This window comes from Procambarus clarkii, chromosome 50 (genome assembly GCF_040958095.1).
Source record: "Procambarus clarkii isolate CNS0578487 chromosome 50, FALCON_Pclarkii_2.0, whole genome shotgun sequence".
NCBI classification, from domain to species: domain Eukaryota; kingdom Metazoa; phylum Arthropoda; class Malacostraca; order Decapoda; family Cambaridae; genus Procambarus; species Procambarus clarkii.
In genome coordinates this window covers 10,204,048-10,224,432 of record NC_091199.1, presented here as the reverse complement: position 1 = coordinate 10,224,432, position 20,385 = coordinate 10,204,048, and the positions used below count along the sequence as shown (strand labels likewise).

Genomic DNA, 20,385 nt, shown 5'->3' with positions numbered 1-20,385 from the left:
GGTGCCCAACCACTTGTGGACGGTCGGGGGATTGAACGCCGACCTGTATGAAGCGAGACCGTCGCTCTACCGTCCACCCCAAGTGGTTTGACGGGGGGGTGGGGGGAGGAATGGTGCCCAACCACTTGTGGACGGTCGGGGGATTGAACGCCGACCTGTATGAAGCGAGACCGTCGCTCTACCGTCCACCCCAAGTGGTTTGACGGGGGGGGGAGGAATGGTGCCCAACCACTTGTGGACGGTCGGGGGATTGAACGCCGACCTGTATGAAGCGAGACCGTCGCTCTACCGTCCAGCCCAAGTGGTTGGGCAGGCAGGAGGAGCACACACAGGGTGAGAAATGGACAGGTATTGTCATTTGTAAAGAGTAGCTGCAACTCACTCACGCCCTCACCTCACTCACACTCTTCCTCACTCAAGTGCGTGGGTAAAACACTCACCGCCCCCTCGCTAACACACTCCACCCATTCATCACCCGACGTCCCCAACACACTCGGGACATTATCCACAACGACCGTCAACACCTTCAACTGCTCATTCGCCAACACTCTTAAGGTCCAGCCTCCAATTCAGCATACAGACAACCGACTTGAGAATGGTCCAGGACGGACCGAAACGTCGTCGTCCCTCCACCTTCTAGTGTGTGGTCTGGTCAACATACCTTAGCCACGTTATTGTCACTCATCGCCAGCATACTATTTCTTTTTTAATATCTCTTAACATGCACGACGACAGCGAGGAAGTAGCCGTCATATTCCTAGACTGCCAGAAAGTAGGTGATAAAGCTTCTCTCGAAATATTATTAACACACAAAATACACACCATTCACTATAAGGAGTACTGAAATGGCTGGAAAATTGGCTACAGAGTACTAAAATGGCTGGAAAATTGGCTACAGAGTACTAAGTATTGCTATAAAATTGGCTTCAGAGTACTAAAATGGCTGTAAAATTGGCAACAGAGTACTAAAATGGCTGTAAAATTGGCTACAGAGTACTAAAATGGCTGTAAAATTGGCTACAGAGTACTAAAATAGGTGGAAAATTGCCTACAGAGTACTAAGTACTGCTGAAAAATTAGCTATAGAGTACTAATTATGGCAAGAGTTACGAGGAAACTAGAGGCAAACGAGGTTAGGGGCAGACATGATTACATCATAAATATATGTGGGAAATTTGATAGTGTAAACAAAGACAAATTATTGAAAACGAATGATGCTCATACAAGAAGACAGGTGAACACGAACCCAAGTGAATCACATTTACAATGACTGTTGAAACTCCAGTTTCACATATTGATATAATAGAACCCAATAGGCTGAGGATCCTGTACACCACTTTGTTGACAGTTGAGAGGCGGGACCAATTAGCCGAAGCTCAACCTCCTACAAGCACACCTGGTGTGAGAACAATTAGACGGGTACAGTACACCAACACTGCCCAGGTACATACCACAACAGTTCCCGTGTTTGCCTGCCTCTGGAAGGCAATTTTCCCAGCAGGTGTCACAAGAAACACCTCATCTAACGACCGCACAATAGACCGTTAAATTTAAATTTTCATGTTCAGATATTGTTTCACGGGCACATTCACTGCTGCAATGTTGGTGACGGTCGTGTTTAGGGGCGACTCTCTCACTCACTCACTCACTCACTCACTCACTCACTCACTCACTCACTCACTCACTCACTCACTCTCTCTCTCCTATACCATATTCCGTCTCTGCCGTCTATATTTTCTCTCCCTATTTTCTCTGTGGTGTGTTTCCCCATTCCCCTAGGCGACTCTCACCCATTCCCCGCACAGCTCTCACCCCCTTCCCCCATTCCTTCTCTGTTGTCAATCATGGTCAACCGCGATCACGTAAAACTGAGAATTCAATAATAACATATATTTTTGTTCACATTCCGCACAAGGCATTCCCAAGGTCCTCTGAACCCCGGTTTAGGTGTAAGTGCATCTTTAACGTCCTTTGACTCTTGATTTAGGTGTCGTAAGTCCATCCTTAAAGTGCTTTGAGGCACGGTTTAGGTGTTGTGAATGAGTATCCTTAGAGTGCTTTGAACCCTGATTTAAGTGTCGTGAATGCATCCTTAAAATGCTTTTAACCCCGGTTTAAGTGTCGTGAGAATCTCTAAAGTGTTTTGAACTACAGTAGAGATGTCCTCAAAAAAAAAAAAAAAAAATCCAGGTCTATTTAACTCAGGTTTAAGTAATCAAAACAGGTAACCTGAATCACTGTTTAGGTCATCTAAAAGCATCAACAAAGTTATTTGAATCGGTTTAGGTTCTCAGAAAGCATTCCAAAACGTTTGGATGCAAAGTCAAGAGCCTCCTCAATGTCCTCTGAACTCCGTCTCAGATCCTCAGAGAGCATCCTCAAGGTCCTTTGAACTCCGTCTCAGATCCTCAGAGAGCATCCTCAATGTCCTTTGAACTCTGGCTCAGATCCTGAGAGCGCGTCCCGCAGGCCTCTGCACTTCAAACTCTCATTTCCCACAGCACACGAACCTTGCAACATTCCTTTGAACATTTCTCATTAGAATGCAAATTCACATGGCTTCCAGTAACGTTCACTGGCAATGCACTTGACCCACAAGATCTGCAATGTTTATATAATGAAATAAAAAAATTAAAAAACAAAATAAATGGCCTGAATGGGAGAAAACATTGCACGCCACGTTGATGATGTGATGAGCAGGTGGACAACACATACCACAGGATGAGAGAGAGGGTGCAGGAAGCACGGACCATCGGTGTTTACCCAGCGCGTGACGTCACCCGTGTTCGTGAGCGTGACAGGGTGCGTGAAGCTGCAGCAACGTTTCTGAGAGTCAAGTCAGTGTGGCCGTGGACGCCGTCAGGGAGGCTAGTCTGTCGCTCTCCGCCCAGTGGCCGCGCGCCTCTCTGATCACCGGTCACCCGCGCCCACTTCTCCAGGGGTCAATGGTAGTGAGCCTTGTGTTACTGTGCAACCCTTGTCATGCTCTTGTTATATTGGTGAGCACCCTTGTGAGGCTACTGTGCAGTCTTGTGGTGCTTTGTTATGTTACTGTGCAGTCTTGTGGTGCTTTGTTATGTTACTGTGCAGTCTTGTGATGGTCTGTTATGTTACTGTGCAGTCTTGTGATGGTCTGTTATGTTACTGTGCAGTCTTGTGGTGCTTTGTTATGTTACTGTGCAGTCTTGTGGTGCTTTGTTATGTTACTGTGCAGTCTTGTGGTGCTTTGTTATGTTACTGTGCAGTCTTGTGATGGTCTGTTATGTTACTGTGCAGTCTTGTGGTGCTTTGTTATGTTACTGTGCAGTCTTGTGGTGCTTTGTTATGTTACTGTGCGGTCTTGTGGTGCTTTGTTATGTTACTGTGCAGTCTTGTGATGGTCTGTTATGTTACTGTGCAGTCTTGTGGTGCTTTGTTATGTTACTGTGCAGTCTTGTGATGGTCTGTTATGTTACTGTGCAGTCTTGTGGTGCTTTGTTATGTTACTGTGCAGTCTTGTGGTGCTTTGTTATGTTACTGTGCAGTCTTGTAATGGTCTGTTATGTTACTGTGCAGTCTTGTGCTTTGTTATGTTACTGTGCAGCCTTGTAATGGTCTGTTATGTTACTGTGCAGCCTTATCATGCTCTGTTGTGCTACTGTGCAGCCTTGTGATAATTAAAGTAATGGGCATCATCGCTATCTTTATGTTTAACAAAGTTAAACTCACCAAACCTCTCAGAGAACATACAAATAGTTGGATACGTGTTCTTTCACCTAATGTCTCTGTTCACCTAGCAGTAAAAAAAAAAAAAAATATATATATATATATATATATATATATATATATATATATATATATATATATATATATATATATATATATATATATATATATATATATATATACCCGGGAGTTAGGCAACTGTTGTGGGTAGCATCCTGGGAAGAGTTAATAGTCCGACCTTCCAGGGACCTCGATACATGCCTGAAGTGTACATATATATATATACCAGGCCGTATATATATAATGTAACTATGTTTTGAAAGTTCAAATATGGACCAAAATTTATAGGCTTTTGTAGTACTGAATTTAGACAAACCGGAAACGTTTATATATTTAGGTTAGTAATAAAACTTAATCATCCTAGGCCTACTAAACGCTCAGGCCTAATATAGTACATATATATGTGCTATACTAAGCCGGGGAATATATAAGTTCGAACTTTATTTTTTTCCGGACTATAACAAAATAATACAAAAGGTGGGTTACTGGGGGATAATTACAACATGTTGGTTTGATCGTCCACATGGTTACAAAAAGTACATGAGGCTGGGTTTATTAACCCAAAAAAATAACGAATTATAGTTATTATAAATTTGTTCTTCAAAACAGTAACACTAGAAGCTGTTTTAGATCTTTATCATTTGCCGTGTAATATGATCTGCTGAAAGAGTGCAGATTTGTCTGAGAGCTGACTGGCTGAAACAGAGACTGATTTGATTTGATTGAGAGATTGGCTGATTTGACTGAGAGCTGACTGGCTGAAACAGAGACTGATTTGATTTGATTGAGAGATTGGCTGATTTGACTGAGAGCTGACTGGCTGAAACAGAGACTGATTTGATTTGATTGAGAGATTGGCTGATTTGACTGAGAGCTGACTGGCTGAAACAGAGACTGATTTGATTTGATTGAGAGATTGGCTGATTTGTCTGAGAGCTGACTGGCTGAAACAGAGACTGATTTGATTTCATTGAGAGATTGGCTGATTTGACTGAGAGCTGACTGTGGCGTGGGCGGGACTAGGCTTTTACTAGTCTAGTACTGCACATGTACTAGTACATGTGCAATACTAGGCTAACGTGTTTTCCTGTGTTTTGAACGCTCAGGCTTCATTACCCAGACCTTAGAACAAACCTACCAGGCAGAGAGATTCCAGTCAAATATTCGTACAAACTCCTGCACAATTTTCGGATGCTTTCTGAGAAATGATAGCGAAAGAAATACTGTTATACCGAGTAAATTTGTCCATCTTGACCTCTGGTTAGACGAACAGTTACTTAAGAGTATCTCAGTATATATGACTCTGAACTCATTGTTTGCCACAAAGTACAAAGTACTAAACTAACCAAAAACGTACAAACCCAGTCAACCCACCAAACCCAACCTACCGATGCTGAAAAACGGGGATATTTGCGAGTCGCTACTTATTCAAATAATTGGTCTGGATGATAATGCGTGCGTTCCGGGTGAACAGAGACGCAGGATCAATACTTTTTCAAAGCACTTTGTAATTTTTTACGTCGGGAGACGTTAACGTCCAAAATAAGACGTACTATTTAAGAGGACGGGTTAGCCGGCACTTGTCAAATGTTGACCTTGGTACAGGAAGAACGTGTTCAAGACGTATCTTGGTTATCCATGCATATATTGACCAGGTCTTGGTTATCCATGCATATATTGACCAGATCTTGGTTATCCATGCATATATTGACCAGGTCTTGGTTATCCATGCATATATTGACCAGATCTTGGTTATCCATGCATATATTGACCAGATCTTGGTTATCCATGCATATATTGACCAGATCTTGACTATCCATGCATATATTGACCAGGTCTTGGTTATCCATGCATATATTGACCAGATCTTGGTTATCCTTGCATATATTGACCAGGTCTTGGTTATCCATGCATATATTGACCAGATCTTGGTTATCCATGCATATATTGACCAGATCTTGGTTATCCATGCATACATTGACCAGATCTTGACTATCCATGCATATATTGACCAGCCTCCTTGTCTGGCCTGACGCCCACACCTACACTTCAAGAAATAACTCACAAACGAATGTTTGTCTTAAGAAAACCAACCGCCTAACCCTATATCACTGCTATATTGTCCACGGTATTCGGCTGTCACTATCTTTGCTAAAAAAGGAAGTCAACATAATTCAAACTTAACACATCTTACGAATGAGTGATGTTCATAATGTTGTATCAACGCTATTGGTAGAATAATGCAATTTATTCTATTGGTAGAATAATACAATTTGCTGTATATGTAGTTAAGGAATTGCCGTCACTAGGAGATAGTATGTTGAGATGCAGATGTGGGATCATTGATGTTATGTTTGTTGTTACACGAGAATGTTACGTTGCTATATGTAATGTTATGTAACACAATGTTACATGTAACATTGTTGTTACACGAGCTGTGTGTTCAGAGTACATGCTACCATTCGTATGTCTTGATGAACTAGACCTCAGAAGAGTATAAATGATTACACTGTGTATCATTTACAATGTAAAGTTTCTCAAAATGTTCTTAATTTGTTCGACTCCTTTACATGTGTTTAGTCCAGTCAGTTCACCTGTTTAGTCCAGTCACTACACCTGTTTAGTCCAGTCACTACACCTGTTTAGTCCAGTCAGTACACCTGTTTAATCAGTCACTTCACCTGTTTAATCCAGCCTTGTAAGCTCATTGATGTTAACTGTGCAGCCTTCTGATGGTGTGTTACAGTGATGTCACGCTACTGTGTAACCATATGATGTTACTCACCGTGGTCGTTTGAATAATGTCACTGTGTTCCAACACACCGTAATTTGCAGCCTCTAAACACAGTTTAACTGTGTTTTTAGTTATGATACTATGCATCCTCCTGATTTTAGCAACGGTGTAATATCGATACTGTTGGTCTATTAACATACATTGTTTTCAAATTGTTATAATTGACGTGGTGAGAAATGTCTAATGACGCAGACATCATTTTGCTTGCAGGTAGTTAAGAGAGATGGTAACGCTGAGAGGGAGAGAGTGCCGGCCGCCTGGTTCCCGGCTAACAGCCTCGTCTACTGTGTACGACTTCGGTGGTCGTGTTAAGTCGTATTGGCCTCTACGACCCGCGAAAAATTGACAAGAGTTGTGAAACTAAGTTTTGCTTGACAGACCGCAAACATTTCAGTGATTGAAGCAACGAAAATTATATATATATCGGAAAGATCTAAACGGTGAACTGGTTCCTTGTGGACTGTTGTTATAGTGGTTATTGTGGCAGAGTGTGGTGAGGATGGTGTGGAGGAGCACGACATCAACCCTGTATAGTGTCTCGTGTCATCATCACACTCCTCCGCCATCACAGGTGAGTCCTTCGCTTCTATCATTCTGGTATATACAGGCTCTCTCCTTCCTCGCTGGATGACACGCGGTCAGTCGACCACTGGAGGCTCCACAATGAACGTATGAGGTGCCTCTGCTACCCTTGAGGGACGCCAGTAGTAGGGATATTGTTGGAGAGTAATGCAGGTGGTGTTTTGGTTCGTTAATTGTCACTGGGTAGTATAGGTGCTCATGGCATACTTGTTAAAATGTTCACAGCACAGAGAGAGAGAGAAAGAGAGAGAGAGAGAGAGAGAGAGAGAGAGAGAGAGAGAGAGAGAGAGAGAGAGAGAGAGAGAGAGAGAGAGAGAGAGAGAGAGACAGAGAGAGAGAGACAGAGAGAGAGACAGAGAGAGAGAGAGAGAGAGAGACAGAGAGAGAGACAGAGAGAGAGAGACAGAGAGAGAGAGAGAGAGAGAGAGAGAGAGAGAGAGAGAGAGAGAGAGAGAGAGAGAGAGAGAGAGAGAGAGAAAGAGAGAGAGAGAGAGACAGAGAGAGAGACAGAGAGAGAGACAGAGAGAGAGACAGAGAGAGAGACAGAGAGAGAGACAGAGAGAGAGACAGAGAGAGAGAGAGAGAGAGAGAGAGAGAGAGAGACAGAGAGAGAGACAGAGAGAGAGACAGAGAGAGAGACAGAGAGAGAGAGACAGAGAGAGAGAGAGAGAGAGAGAGAGAGAGAGAGAGAGAGAGAGAGAGAGAGAGAGAGAGAGAGAGAGAGAGAGAGAGAGAGAGAGAGAGAGAGAGACAGAGAGAGAGAGAGAGAGAGAGATATCCAGAACAAAACTTGCAGACTAAGACTTACAATGAGAAAGATGAAAGTTGTCAACCTGCTAACAGTAGCCACAAGTCGTCGTCTCCTGTCCCCAAACACAGTCCCCCAAAGTGTAAACAAAGCGGGGAGCCAGAATGGGAGTGACCGGGAGTCTCAGACCAATGACTTGTGTATCAAGTGTTGGTGACATTCGGGGGCCATCTAGACGACAGTTGACACGTGACGACCTTGGACAGGTAAGATCCGTCCATAGAGGGGAGCTGAAGGCACCACAACCACCACAGTGAGGAGGAGATATCGCTGGTGATGCCTGTCCCGTTGCCTCCCATTCTCTTGTCACTCACGTCGCAAAAAAATAACATCTCATTAAAAATGTGCAACTTCCCATCAGCTATACTCACCTAGTTGTGTTTGCGGGGGTTGAGCTCTGGCTCTTTGGTCTCGCCTCTGAACCGTCAATCAACTGGTGTACAGATTCCTGAGCCTATTGGGCTCTATCATATCTACATTTAAAACTGTGTATGGAGTCAGCCTCCGTCACATCACTTCCTAATGCATTCCATTTCTCAACCACTCTGACACTATAAAAGTTCTTTCTAATAGCTGTGAGTATGTGTACTCGCCTATATGTGCCTACCAATGTATACATAGCTGAATGGGCTTACAAATGTATACTTGTGCGTGTCCTGTGGGGTATCCGTACTCTCGCCTTTCCGGCTATCTGGTCCATTGCTACCTTCAACATTCATTAACCTCCGGATCTTTTACCGTCGTGGCCTCTCCAACTTTTGCCTCCAGTTTGTTCTACTATTTCACTATTATTTTGTTCACTGGTCCCAGGACAGTGTAACAGGAAGAGGACTGGTCCCAGGACAGTGTAACAGGAAGAGGACTGGTCCCAGGACAGTGTAACAGGAAGAGGACTGGTCCCAGGACAGTGTAACAGGAAGAGGACTGGTCCCAGGACAGTGTAACAGGAAGAGGACTGGTCCCAGGACAGTGTAACAGGAAGAGGACTGGTCCCAGGACAGTGTAACAGGAAGAGGACTGGTCCCAGGACAGTGTAACAGGAAGAGGACTGGTCCCAGGACAATGTAACAGGAAGAGGACTGGTCCTGGGACAGTGTAACAGGAAGAGGACTGGTCCTGGGACTAGATAAACTACCGTTCCTGTTGTGCCTGCGAGCATGACCATTTAACAAATGAAAAAAGAAATTGTAATCCAATAAATAAGTAGTTATTTCTGCAGAACGACGAGTGACGAACTCTTACGTCTTTTTCAACATTCAATTTCTATTGTTGCGTGAAACAATAAATGTGAAAATAATAATAATCATTTGACCAGAAGATCGTTTAACCAGGAGTCTCGTTTAACCAGGAGCCTCGTTTAACCAGGAGCCTCGTTTAACCAGGAGCCTCGTTTAACCAGGAGCCTCGTTTAACCAGGAGCCTCGTTTAACCAGGGGCCTCGTTTAACCAGGAGCCTCGTTTAACCAGGGGCCTCGTTTAACCAGGAGCCTCGTTTAACCAGGAGCCTCGTTTAACCAGGAGCCTCGTTTAACCAGGAGCCTCGTTTAACCAGGAGCCTCGTTTAACCAGGAGCCTCGTTTAACCAGGAGCCTCGTTTAACCAGGAGCCTCGTTTAACCAGGGGCCTCGTTTAACCAGGAGTCTCGTTTAACCAGGAGCCTCGTTTAACCAGGAGCCTCGTTTAACCAGGAGCCTCGTTTAACCAGGGGCCTCGTTTAACCAGGAGCCTCGTTTAACCAGGAGCCTCGTTTAACCAGGAGCCTCGTTTAACCAGGAGCCTCGTTTAACCAGGAGCCTCGTTTAACCAAGAGCCTCGTTTAACCAGGAGTCTCGTTTAACCAGGAGTCTCGTTTAACCAGACACTTCGTTTAACGAGACACCTCACACTGAAGGAATGAGGTAACATATCTCCACTTACCCCCAACTGAGAGCCAAACACAAATAACTGAGTGTCCGGATGAGGAATGTTCGGATATCAGCAGCAGGAGCACCTCCGGAAAACATCCAGCGCTAACAAGCGTGTTCTAATTCGACGTGTTCAAGATACCTGTTGTTGTTATAGATTCGCTACCTGGAGCAAGAAGTTGCAAGTAGCACGGGCTATGGTGAACCCGTAGTGGATATCAAGATACCAGTACGTGCCGGAGGAGGCAGCAGTCAGAGACCCGTCTCCCACTCACAGCAGCGGGGAGATGATGCACTAATCACGCTTTGCCAGCTCGACGAACGGGGGCCTTGTTGACACGTTGACCGGACAGAGGTGTAAACCAAGCGAGGCAGAACACACACATGCACACACAAGCACGCGTCACAGCCACACATGCAAATACCCAAACACACGTGCGGTAAAGTAACTGGCTTTCCCCACATGTGCATGCTGTTGGACCCCGCCCTGTGTTTGGTATTGAAAAGCAGTCAAGGGGCCACTGTCATCACTATTAGGGGCCACTGTCATCACTGTTAGGGGCCACTATCATCACTGCTACGACCACCGTCAGCACTGTTAGGACCACCAGGGCCACCATGGTTACTGTCAGGGCCTCCGTGATCATTTTAGGGCCAACACGAGCACTATCATTGCCCCTAGGGCCACCAATGATCACGATTAGGGCCACCAGAGCCCACTATGGTCACTCAGGGGCCCCTAGAGCCTCCAAGATCATTATCAGGGCCTCCGGGGCCACAGTCATCACTGTCAGGGGCTATCATGGCTAATGCCAGGGGCCACCATGACCATTCCATTCCACAAACTTCGACACACTATTCAACCTGCCTCCGTCTGCCAGCGGCCTGTTCAACGTGCCTGCGTCTGCCACCGGCTTGTTCAACCTGCCTGCGTCTGCCAGCGGCCTGTTCAACGTGCCTGCGTCTGCCACCGGCTTGTTCAACCTGCCTGCGTCTACCAGCGGCCTGTTCAACGTGCCTGCGTCTGCCACCGGCTTGTTCAACCTGCCTGCGTCTACCAGCGGCCTGTTCAACGTGCCTGCGTCTGCCACCGGCTTGTTCAACCTGCCTGCGTCTACCAGCGGCCTGTTCAACGTGCCTGCGTCTGCCACCGGCTTGTTCAACCTGCCTGCGTCTACCAGCGGCCTGTTCAACGTGCCTGCGTCTGCCACCGGCTTGTTCAATCTGCCTGCGTCTACCAGCGGCCTGTTCAACGTGCCTGCGTCTGCCACCGGCTTGTTCAACCTGCCTGCGTCTACCAGCGGCCTGTTCAACGTGCCTGCGTCTGCCACCGGCTTGTTCAACCTGCCTGCGTCTACCAGCGGCCTGTTCAACCTGCCTGCGTCTACCACCGGTCTGTTCAACGTGCCTGCGTCTGCCATAAGACAGTTCGACCGGTATATGCCAGGAGTTTGTTCAACGTGCCTGTGTCTGCCAGCAACGTACATACCTCTCCGTACGAATTACAGGCGAGTGCGCAGCGTGCTGTATTGTGGCACGTCATCTCTTGCCTGCTGTACCCTGTGGCACGGCTGACCCCTGGTACACATGTGCACTGGTACAGGTTTGGTCCGTGTATATTGGCTCTTCCGTCTTCTCTTGGTCTCGCTTTCTGTGCAGCTGGTGTTCAAAGTTGGTGGTGCAGGTGGCTTGGCCAGTGGTGCAGACGGCTTGGCCAGTGGTGCAGATGGCTTGGCCAGTGGTGCAGGTGGCTTGGTCAGTGGTGCAGGTGGCTTGGCCAGTGGTGCAGATGGCTTGGCCAGTGGTGCATATGGCTTGGCCAGTGGTGCATATGGCTTGGTCAGTGGTGCAGGTGGCTTGGCCAGTGGTGCAGACGGCTTGGCCAGTGGTGCAGGTGGCTTGGTCAGTGGTGCAGGTGGCTTGGCCAGTGGTGCAGATGGCTTGGCCAGTGGTGCAGATGGCTTGGCCAGTGGTGCATATGGCTTGGTCAGTGGTGCAGGTGGCTTGGCCAGTGGTGCAGACGGCTTGGCCAGTGGTGCAGATGACTTGATCAGTGGGTTGATATCTGATTAAGGAAATGAAGGGAGTGTTTTGCCAAGCAGCTGAGAATCTGACACTACCTGTCGCCCAAGCCTTTGTCACTGGTTCAGAAACCTTCAACTCACTGACGTGTCCATTAAGACACCAACAATTTAAGACCTGTGTTCTTCAAGAACACTTAGAATAATCAGAGAAAGTCTTGAAGCCTTTCGCTTACTGCTTTACCAAACTAGATGTACACCAGAGTCTAATCACCGCTATTTGAGAGACGTCTATGCGAGGTGTGTGCTGCTATTACGAGACGCTATCAAAACAGTAACTAGATAAGGTTAGTTCACTCAGTAGAACACAGGTAGAACAACCTCAACAGGCAGCCCTTTGTAGAACACAGGTAGAACATGCTCAACAAGCATCCCTCGGTAGAACACAGGTAGAACATGCTCAACAAGCAGCCCTCGGTAGAACACAGGTAGAACATGCTCAACAAGCAGCCCTCGGTAGAACACAGGTAGAACATGCTCAACAAGCAGCCCTCGGTACAACACAGGTAGAACATGCTCAACAAGCAGCCCTCGGTAGAACACAGGTAGAACATGCTCAACAAGCAGCCCTCGGTAGAACACAGGTAGAACATGCTCAACAAGCAGCCCTCGGTAGAACACAGGTAGAACATGCTCAACAAGCAGCCCTCGGTAGAACACAGGTAGAACACAACAACAACAATCTCTACCATTGTTGTTGTGCGAGATACTAAGACTAATGTGCCTTAGTTTAATACATCATTCATTGAAAGCTTCCCTATAAGGCAGATGGTTTATAATATACTGTGTCAGGTGGTATATTATTGTCGGGATGACAGCTGGTGCACCAACCCGTCCTCGACTCAAGTCCTTTACATCCAGCGGTCGACCCCACAGACGCTCGCTCAGTTGGGTCCACACCCCTCCCCCAAACAGCCCAGCATGCAGTCTGCATGCTAAAGTGCCATCACCACGACATACACGGTGTGTGACATAGAAATGGCAGTGTATGATAATGCACCCTTTCCCGTGTCAATTATCTCCTTGTATCCACTTCCTTGCATCACTGCCTCTGTGTGTATTTGTGTGTATATATATATACACACCCCTCGCCGGGGTATATACACCCAACAGCACCTGAAAAGGTCTCCACGTGCATCATTCTACGACACCTACCGGAAGGCTAAGTACCTACACCCGAGGCGCGCACAGATGTCTATTGGGACACAGACTTCACTACTTCCCCAAGTTCTGGGCTTTGGAAGTAGTAAAGGTGAAGGGAGGTATCAGGAAAAGTGCTTAGTCGGTGTGACTATGGCACTAGGAAGGGATATGAGGACATCGAGCTGGGATATGTGGACAAGGAGCTGGGATATGAGGACAAGGAGCTGGGATATGAGGACAAGGAGTTGGGATATGAGGACAAGGAGCTGGGATATGAGGACAAGGAGCTGGGATATGAGGACAAGGAGCTGGGATATGAGGACAAGGAGCTGGGATATGAGGACAAGGAGCTGGGATACGAGTACCAGGAGCTGGGATACGAGTCCAATGAGCTGGGATACGAATACAAGAAGCTGGTTATATAATGACAAGGAGCTGGGTATGAGGACGAGATGAAGGAACGTACCCAACCACTTCGACCATCGAGAATCAGACAGAGACTCTACACGAAGCAAGGCCGACGCTGTACAGACCAGTCCGAGTGTGTGACCTACAGAACAGAGCCATCTGTTGATGGTTTCTTTCACTATATCATCGCAGACTAAACAAAAATCTAAAATGGGTACAGGAAAGCTGCCACCGGAGAAGTCGTTTCAAGCTGCTGTTTAAGCTTTAATATCATCCTCTGTACTTGACCTCTTGAGCTTTATGCAGTCTTTTGTTCTAAAGTTCTTACGTTCTTACTGGGAACTTTATTAGTACGTGCGGCACCAGCCTGCCAAGCAAGGTGAGGAGCAGAGCTTTATTATCGTCTCTATGATCGCTGCTGGTATGCAGGACCAGCCTTCCACACCTAGCAGGAGCACCCTTCCACACCTAGCAGGAGCAGGACCAGCCTTCCACACCTAGCAGGAGCAGCCTTCCACACCTAGCAGGAGCAGGACCAGCCTTCCACACCTAGCAGGACCAGCCTTCCACACCTAGCAGGAGCAGCCTTCCACACCTAGCAGGAGCAGGACCAGCCTTCCACACCTAGCAGGAGCAGGACCAGCCTTCCACACCTAGCAGGAGCATTACCAGCACTCCACACCTAGCAGGAGCATTACCAGCACTCCACACCTAGCAGGAGCATTACCAGCACTCCACACCTAGCAGGAGCATTACCAGCACTCCACACCTAGCAGGAGCAGGACCAGCCTTCCACACCTAGCAGGAGCAGGACCAGCCTTCCACACCTAGCAGGAGCAGGACCAGCCTTCCACACCTAGCAGGAGCAGCCCCAGCACTCCACACCTAGCAGGAGCAGCCCCAGCACTCCACACCTAGCAGGAGCAGCCCCAGCACTCCACACCTAGCAGGAGCAGCCCCAGCACTACACACCTAGCAGGAGTAGTCCCTCCCACACACATACACTTAGGTGTTTGAGAGGGGGGGGGCTACACCTGCCAACAGAAGAGTTCTCGATATCTTACGTCAGCATTTCCCCCCCCCCCCCCGTCTAGTAGGAGTTAGATGAGGATAGACGAGGACAGCTGAGGATAGATGGGGGCAGGTGAGGGTAGACGAGGGCAGGCATGAGGTAAGCGAGAACAGGTGAGGGCAGATGGGTATAGATGAGGGGGGCACAACGAGGCACCTACACACTCATCAGGGTAACCCTTACATGGCCAGCCCCTCCTCAAGGTCGCCTGCATCTGAACATCGTATTAAATTGTTTTCAAGACCACGATGACAAGGTATCCAGGTGTGAGCCGGAGCTCCGGGCACCCGCCCGTTTGGTACCCCTCCATCTTCGGAGCTACTGACGCTGCCCCGGGGTCTCCAATTATCATCTGCATGCCCAAGCACCACCTGCGTACCCAAACACTATCGTTGCTCGGAATCATATGCTATACTCTACAGTGTTTGGCAGTGTGTCTGTAACCCTTTCCACTACCGCCCACAAGATGGGTATGGGGTGCATAATAAATGAACTAAACTGTCGCCTGCTGTGTCTAGATATATATTTCATAGCCTGACCTCGCTTATCACTTGTTCTCTATGTAAACACCAGATGCCAGTGGCCCAGACACCAGAGACCGTGCAGACAGGGTGAGGAGACAAGGGGGGAAGTCTCACAGAAAATAGTAAGGAGGTATGTGAAGAACTTAACAAAAGATTTCAGGTCTATATAATAGAATCAACCTGCAGACCAAGGTTGCGAGATGAAAGGCTGGAAGATCCAATGGATGACATTGCAATCACTGTAGAATAGATGAAAAACACAAGGAGAAACTAGATGTAACAAAATCAGTGGAACCAGACTTAATCTCACATAACTGCTGAAGGTGGGGTATTCAGTAAAATACAGGAAATTTCCAACAACTCTGGAAAAAGCCAAAATTGTCCCAATGTTAAAAAAAAATGGACAGAGAAGAGACACTAAATAACAGACCTGTGGCATTGACAAGTATAGTGAGAGTAATCAGGCTTAGAATGGTGGCCCACTTGGATAGGACCACTTTCTAACGAAAGATCAGCATGGATTTAGAAAGGCAAAATCGTGCCCGACAAACTTGACTAAGTTCCATGATAGGATTAGATAAGATAAGATTTCCATGATAGGACGGGAAAAAGATGGCTGGGTACACTTTACCTAGTGACAAAAATCACTTGACACTGGTCTCCTTGCAGGGCTTGTGTACGAGATGGGTAAGCAGGCTGGTATAACTGGGAAAACACTGAACTGGGAACGGGAGTACCTGCAGGACAGAAAGAGTCAGAGTTAGAGAGGAAGTTTCAACCTGTAGTAATGTAACAAGTGGAATCCCACAAGGCTCCGTCAAGAGACTGCTGCTGTTCTTAATATATGTGAACTACGTTACCGCGGGAGTTAGCTCGTAATTGTTAAAATGTACATGTTTGCGGATGACACAAAGCTGATGTGGAATGTTAAAACAGAAGACGACTGCAGGAAGTTACATGACCTTGACAAACCCCAGAAATAATCAAACAAATGGTTGCTGGAATTTAATCCCATCAGGTGTAAGGTAATGACGATGGAAAAGGAGAGAAAACCAAAAGGCATCGGCACTATAAGGGACAGACAACTACAGAAATTGGAAAGATAAAGATTTGAGTGGATATAATTCCGACACTAACACCGGAGGCACACAAACAGGATAACATCAGCAGCATATGGGACGGGGTAAACAGAAGAAAATTATTTAGAAACCTAAATCAGGACTCCTTCAAGACATCCTACATAGCATCTGTAAACCCAATATTGGAATATGCAGCACTGGCATAGAATCAGCACCTTGTAAAGCATAAACCAAGATTTTAAAAATACAGGGGTTTGCTACAAGATTATTGCTAGAGCTAAGACGGCTAAGCTAAGAGGGTACGCTAATAGAACTAGATTTCACAATCCTAGAGGATAGAAAAAACAGATGGAGGACATGATCAGAATATACAAGATACCAAGGGGAATATACAAGGTATACAAGAACAACCTCTTTAATTTGAGAGAATGTAGGATAAGAAGACATAAGTGGAAGCTAGAAACAAATTAATATTATAAATGTAAGGAAATTCTAGTATCCTCTACGGATTATCCATTAGTGAAATGCACTGAAAAAAGAAGTTGTAAAAGCCACCTCCAGCCACAACTTCAAAGCCATATTCGACAAATAAGTCGAATACTACGATTAACTAAACCACAACAGGTCCAACAAGGCGGAGCATAAAGAACTAGACTAACAACCCCCCCCCCCCCCCGTTGGCACTGACTGGAAAGTACTCATAGTTACACACACACACACACACACACAAGACATATACCATCACGTGTTCACTTGTCATACCCCCTCCCCCCCCACCAGAGTCACCAAGGATGCGTTATGGATCACCTTGTCAAGGAGGGTACACATGTGTCATACCCCCCTCCCCCCTTGTCATACTTATAATGTTCACTCATTGATATGGACGCCGAGGGGTGAAGTGTGCTTCTCCATGCTCCCCGGGTGGTGGGTCTTCTCCCTATTGGGGTCTTGGGTTTGGGTTGGTGTGGGGCGTAAGGGTTATCAACCTCTGGGAGAGGTTATTAAGGGCTATCAACCAAATATATTATCATATATTTTAAGGATACCAAAAACTATATTTTCCTGAATATAAATGAATCTTTATGGACATAAGTATTATATTTATAGCTAAACCTAGGTTAGGTTAGGTTAGGTTAGGTGTTCTGGTTCCGTCGGCAATTATTTGCATTTGCAGTACGTGTCTGAAGCATTTAGAGGTGTTCATCGTACGCTGGAAGAGAACAACACAAGAACAGTTCGAGCGTAATCATCTGTGAGTCACGTGCAAAGTGTTCTTCATTCACAAACGGGAGGTTTAGCTGCCTGATTAACGCGCACTTTGCTACTATTTATGAGGGCGGACTGCGGCATACGTGGAGAGAGCGGAGTACATACTGTTGGGTACTTCAGGAGTGTGTGTGAAGCAACAGCTGCCGTATTATCATAAGATACATTGGCTAGTTCATCCATATGGATATATGCCCTACTTTCCTATTATCATGGTAATGTTAGCCTGAGCATCGTCTATGGTAGATATTGTTCACTAACACAAGACTTACAGAACACGAAGACATAACCACACACCAGAAAATGAGGAGACGACGACGTTTCGGTCCGTTCTCGACCCTCATCAAGTCGATTGTGGAAAGGAATTTCGGAATAACTTTCCATATTTTACTGAACAGAGAGGTATGTTAAAAAGTAAATACTGCAGGTGTAAGAGATACTACCTACAAGAGAAGGTTGATACCCAACCCACACATCTGAAAAAGAAGAACGGACGACGTTTCGGTCCGTCCTGGTCCATTATAAATTCCAAGACGGACCGAATATCGCCGGTTCTTCATTTTCAGGTGTGTGGGTTGGGTATAAACTCTTCAGCCACGTTATTGTGACTCATCGTCTGCAGAAAGTTAACAGTGGGTTAAAGCTTCTCTCCTGCAAAGTCTCCGCTATGCAACATGAGCAAGCACATATGAATACATGCAATTATGCAATTAATTTCATGATAGGGCCGGTGTTCAGCGTTGGGGTCTCAATTCGATTAGGTGTTATATGCAATTACATAAATTATATATTATCAATTACACAGTGTGATTGTGTGTGTGTGTATGTGTGTGTGTGTGTGTGTGTGTGTGTGTGTGTGTGTGTGTGTGTGTGTGTGTGTGTGTGTGTGTGTGTGTGTGTGTGTGTGTGTGTGTGCGCGCGTGCGCCTGTAGGCTGGACCACATGTTTCCAGCAGGTTGTTGTAACTCACAGCAACAGGATCTCAGCAATGCTGGAAAAGGATCTCAACAATGCTGGAAAATACGAAGCTAGTATGGTAATTATAAAAAAAAAACTAATCCAGTATGACAAAGAACACATGGAAAGATACGAGGACAGGATAGGACTGAGGCAAGGAATGGTGCCCAACTTGTACCATCGGGGATCGAACGCCGCCCTGCAAGAAAATACGTCGTTGCAGTACCAACCAATCCAAATCCAAGAGGTACCTACTCGGAAGCTTGAGACTCTGATGAGTCGTCGATATGTAAGGAAACATTTGTTCATCGTAAGATTTTGAACAAGTGTAAGGAACTTGTTGATGCTAATATCAGAAGTAAGAAGTTACTAGTTGTCATGTATGTTATTTTGAGATGATTTGAGATGATTTCGGGGCTTTAGTGTCTCCGCGGCCCGGTCCTCGACCAGGCCTCCACCCCCAGGAAGCAGTCCGTGACAGCTGACTAAGACCCAGGTACCTATTTTACTGCTAAATAAAAGGGGCATAGGGTGAAATAAACTCTGCCCATTGTTTCTCGCCGGCGCCTGGGATCGAACCCGGGACCACAGGACCACAAGTCCAGTGTGCTGTCCGCTCGGCCGACCAGCTCCCTTTTATGTAAGTACACAAGAAAAATGCGGGAGTCATTGGATCTTACGACCAGGAGACAAAAAGCTTGAGTGTAGAGGCTGAAGCTGGTTCTCTACACACCAAGCTGGGAGCCGGTCGGCCGAGCGGACAGCACACTGGACTTGTGATCCTGTGGTCCCGGGTTCGATCCCAGGCGCCGGCGAGAAACAATGGGCAGAGTTTCTTTCACCCTATGCCCCTGTTACCTAGCAGTAAAATAGGTACCTGGGGTGTTAGTCAGCTGTCACGGGCTGCTTTCTGGGGGTGGAGGCCTGGTCGAGGACCGGGCCGCGGGGACACTAAAAAAGCCCCGAAATCATCTCAAGATAACCTCAAGATAACCAAAGGTCACAGCGCCTACAAGGTCACTACTCACAATGCACCAGTTGCAACATTGATCAATTTAGAAAGTAATTTATATGACGTTTAAGAAACTGTGTTATGACGTACTAACCCGTTCCCCTTGACTTGTCACTCCGTCAAAAACCCAACTGCCTAAACTAACCGGAAGCGTACGAACCCAAGCAACCCACCTAACCCATCGAGTCCCATGCATAGAAAACATTGATATTTGTCGCCTACTCAATACGTCGCATTTGTTACGCAGTCGACTAATACGTTACAATTGCGACGTATTAGTACAAATTAAAGCTTCGTAATATTAACGTTTTCTATACATCGATAGGCTAGGTAAGTGGGTTGACTGTGTTCATACGCTTGTGGTTAAAGTTAAACCGTTGCATTTTGTACGTTGTGGCAGATAGAGAGAACAGTCTGGTCCACGAAGCAAATTTTAAAACGCGCGTTCGTACACATGCCATTAGAACGAGAAGCGTTCGACCCTCGGCAACTCCCCTTAACCGATGACCATTAACCGGAGAAAACGTCAAAATCTCAGTGCTTTAATATGACAAGAACACCAGTATTCTGACGCCTCGCTCGACAGCATCACAAACACGATGAATCAAGTGTGAGGACAGGATGATTTGTCAACAACATAATCGCGCGCCACATTCATCACCAACACCATCAATACCCAACTCATCACTGTCAATTAACTGGTTCTCAACACTGCATCTTCAAGTGTGGCCTTACCATGAATATTATAATGATAAGTTTACGCAAATCCCACCGAGACTAGGTTGTGGGGTTGGGGGGGGGGGGGGGGTAGGGGGAGGGGGAGGGGGGAGCTGAAGAACATGGGCGTAACCCTCTTGTGGGAAGGAGTGATTGGCTGGCGACGCCCCTGCACCTGCCCCCCCCCCCCTCCCCATTCCCCACACCCCCTCCCCACACCCTTACTCCCCACCCCCAAAACCCCGACTATTGATTACCTTAAGGCACCGCGGC

General features: G+C 46.6%; 1 protein-coding gene across 1 annotated transcript in view; it reads left to right on the top strand.

Annotated features, from left to right (window-relative positions):
* Positions 1-2,831: 2,831 nt before the first annotated feature.
* LOC123772681 (uncharacterized) overlaps positions 2,832-20,385 on the top strand; it is a 175,594-nt gene continuing 158,040 nt past the window's right edge. The window contains exons 1-2 of the mRNA XM_045765981.2: positions 2,832-2,948; positions 6,770-7,130. The gene's annotated coding sequence lies outside the window, so the exon portion shown is untranslated. The remainder of the gene's footprint in view (positions 2,949-6,769; positions 7,131-20,385) is intronic.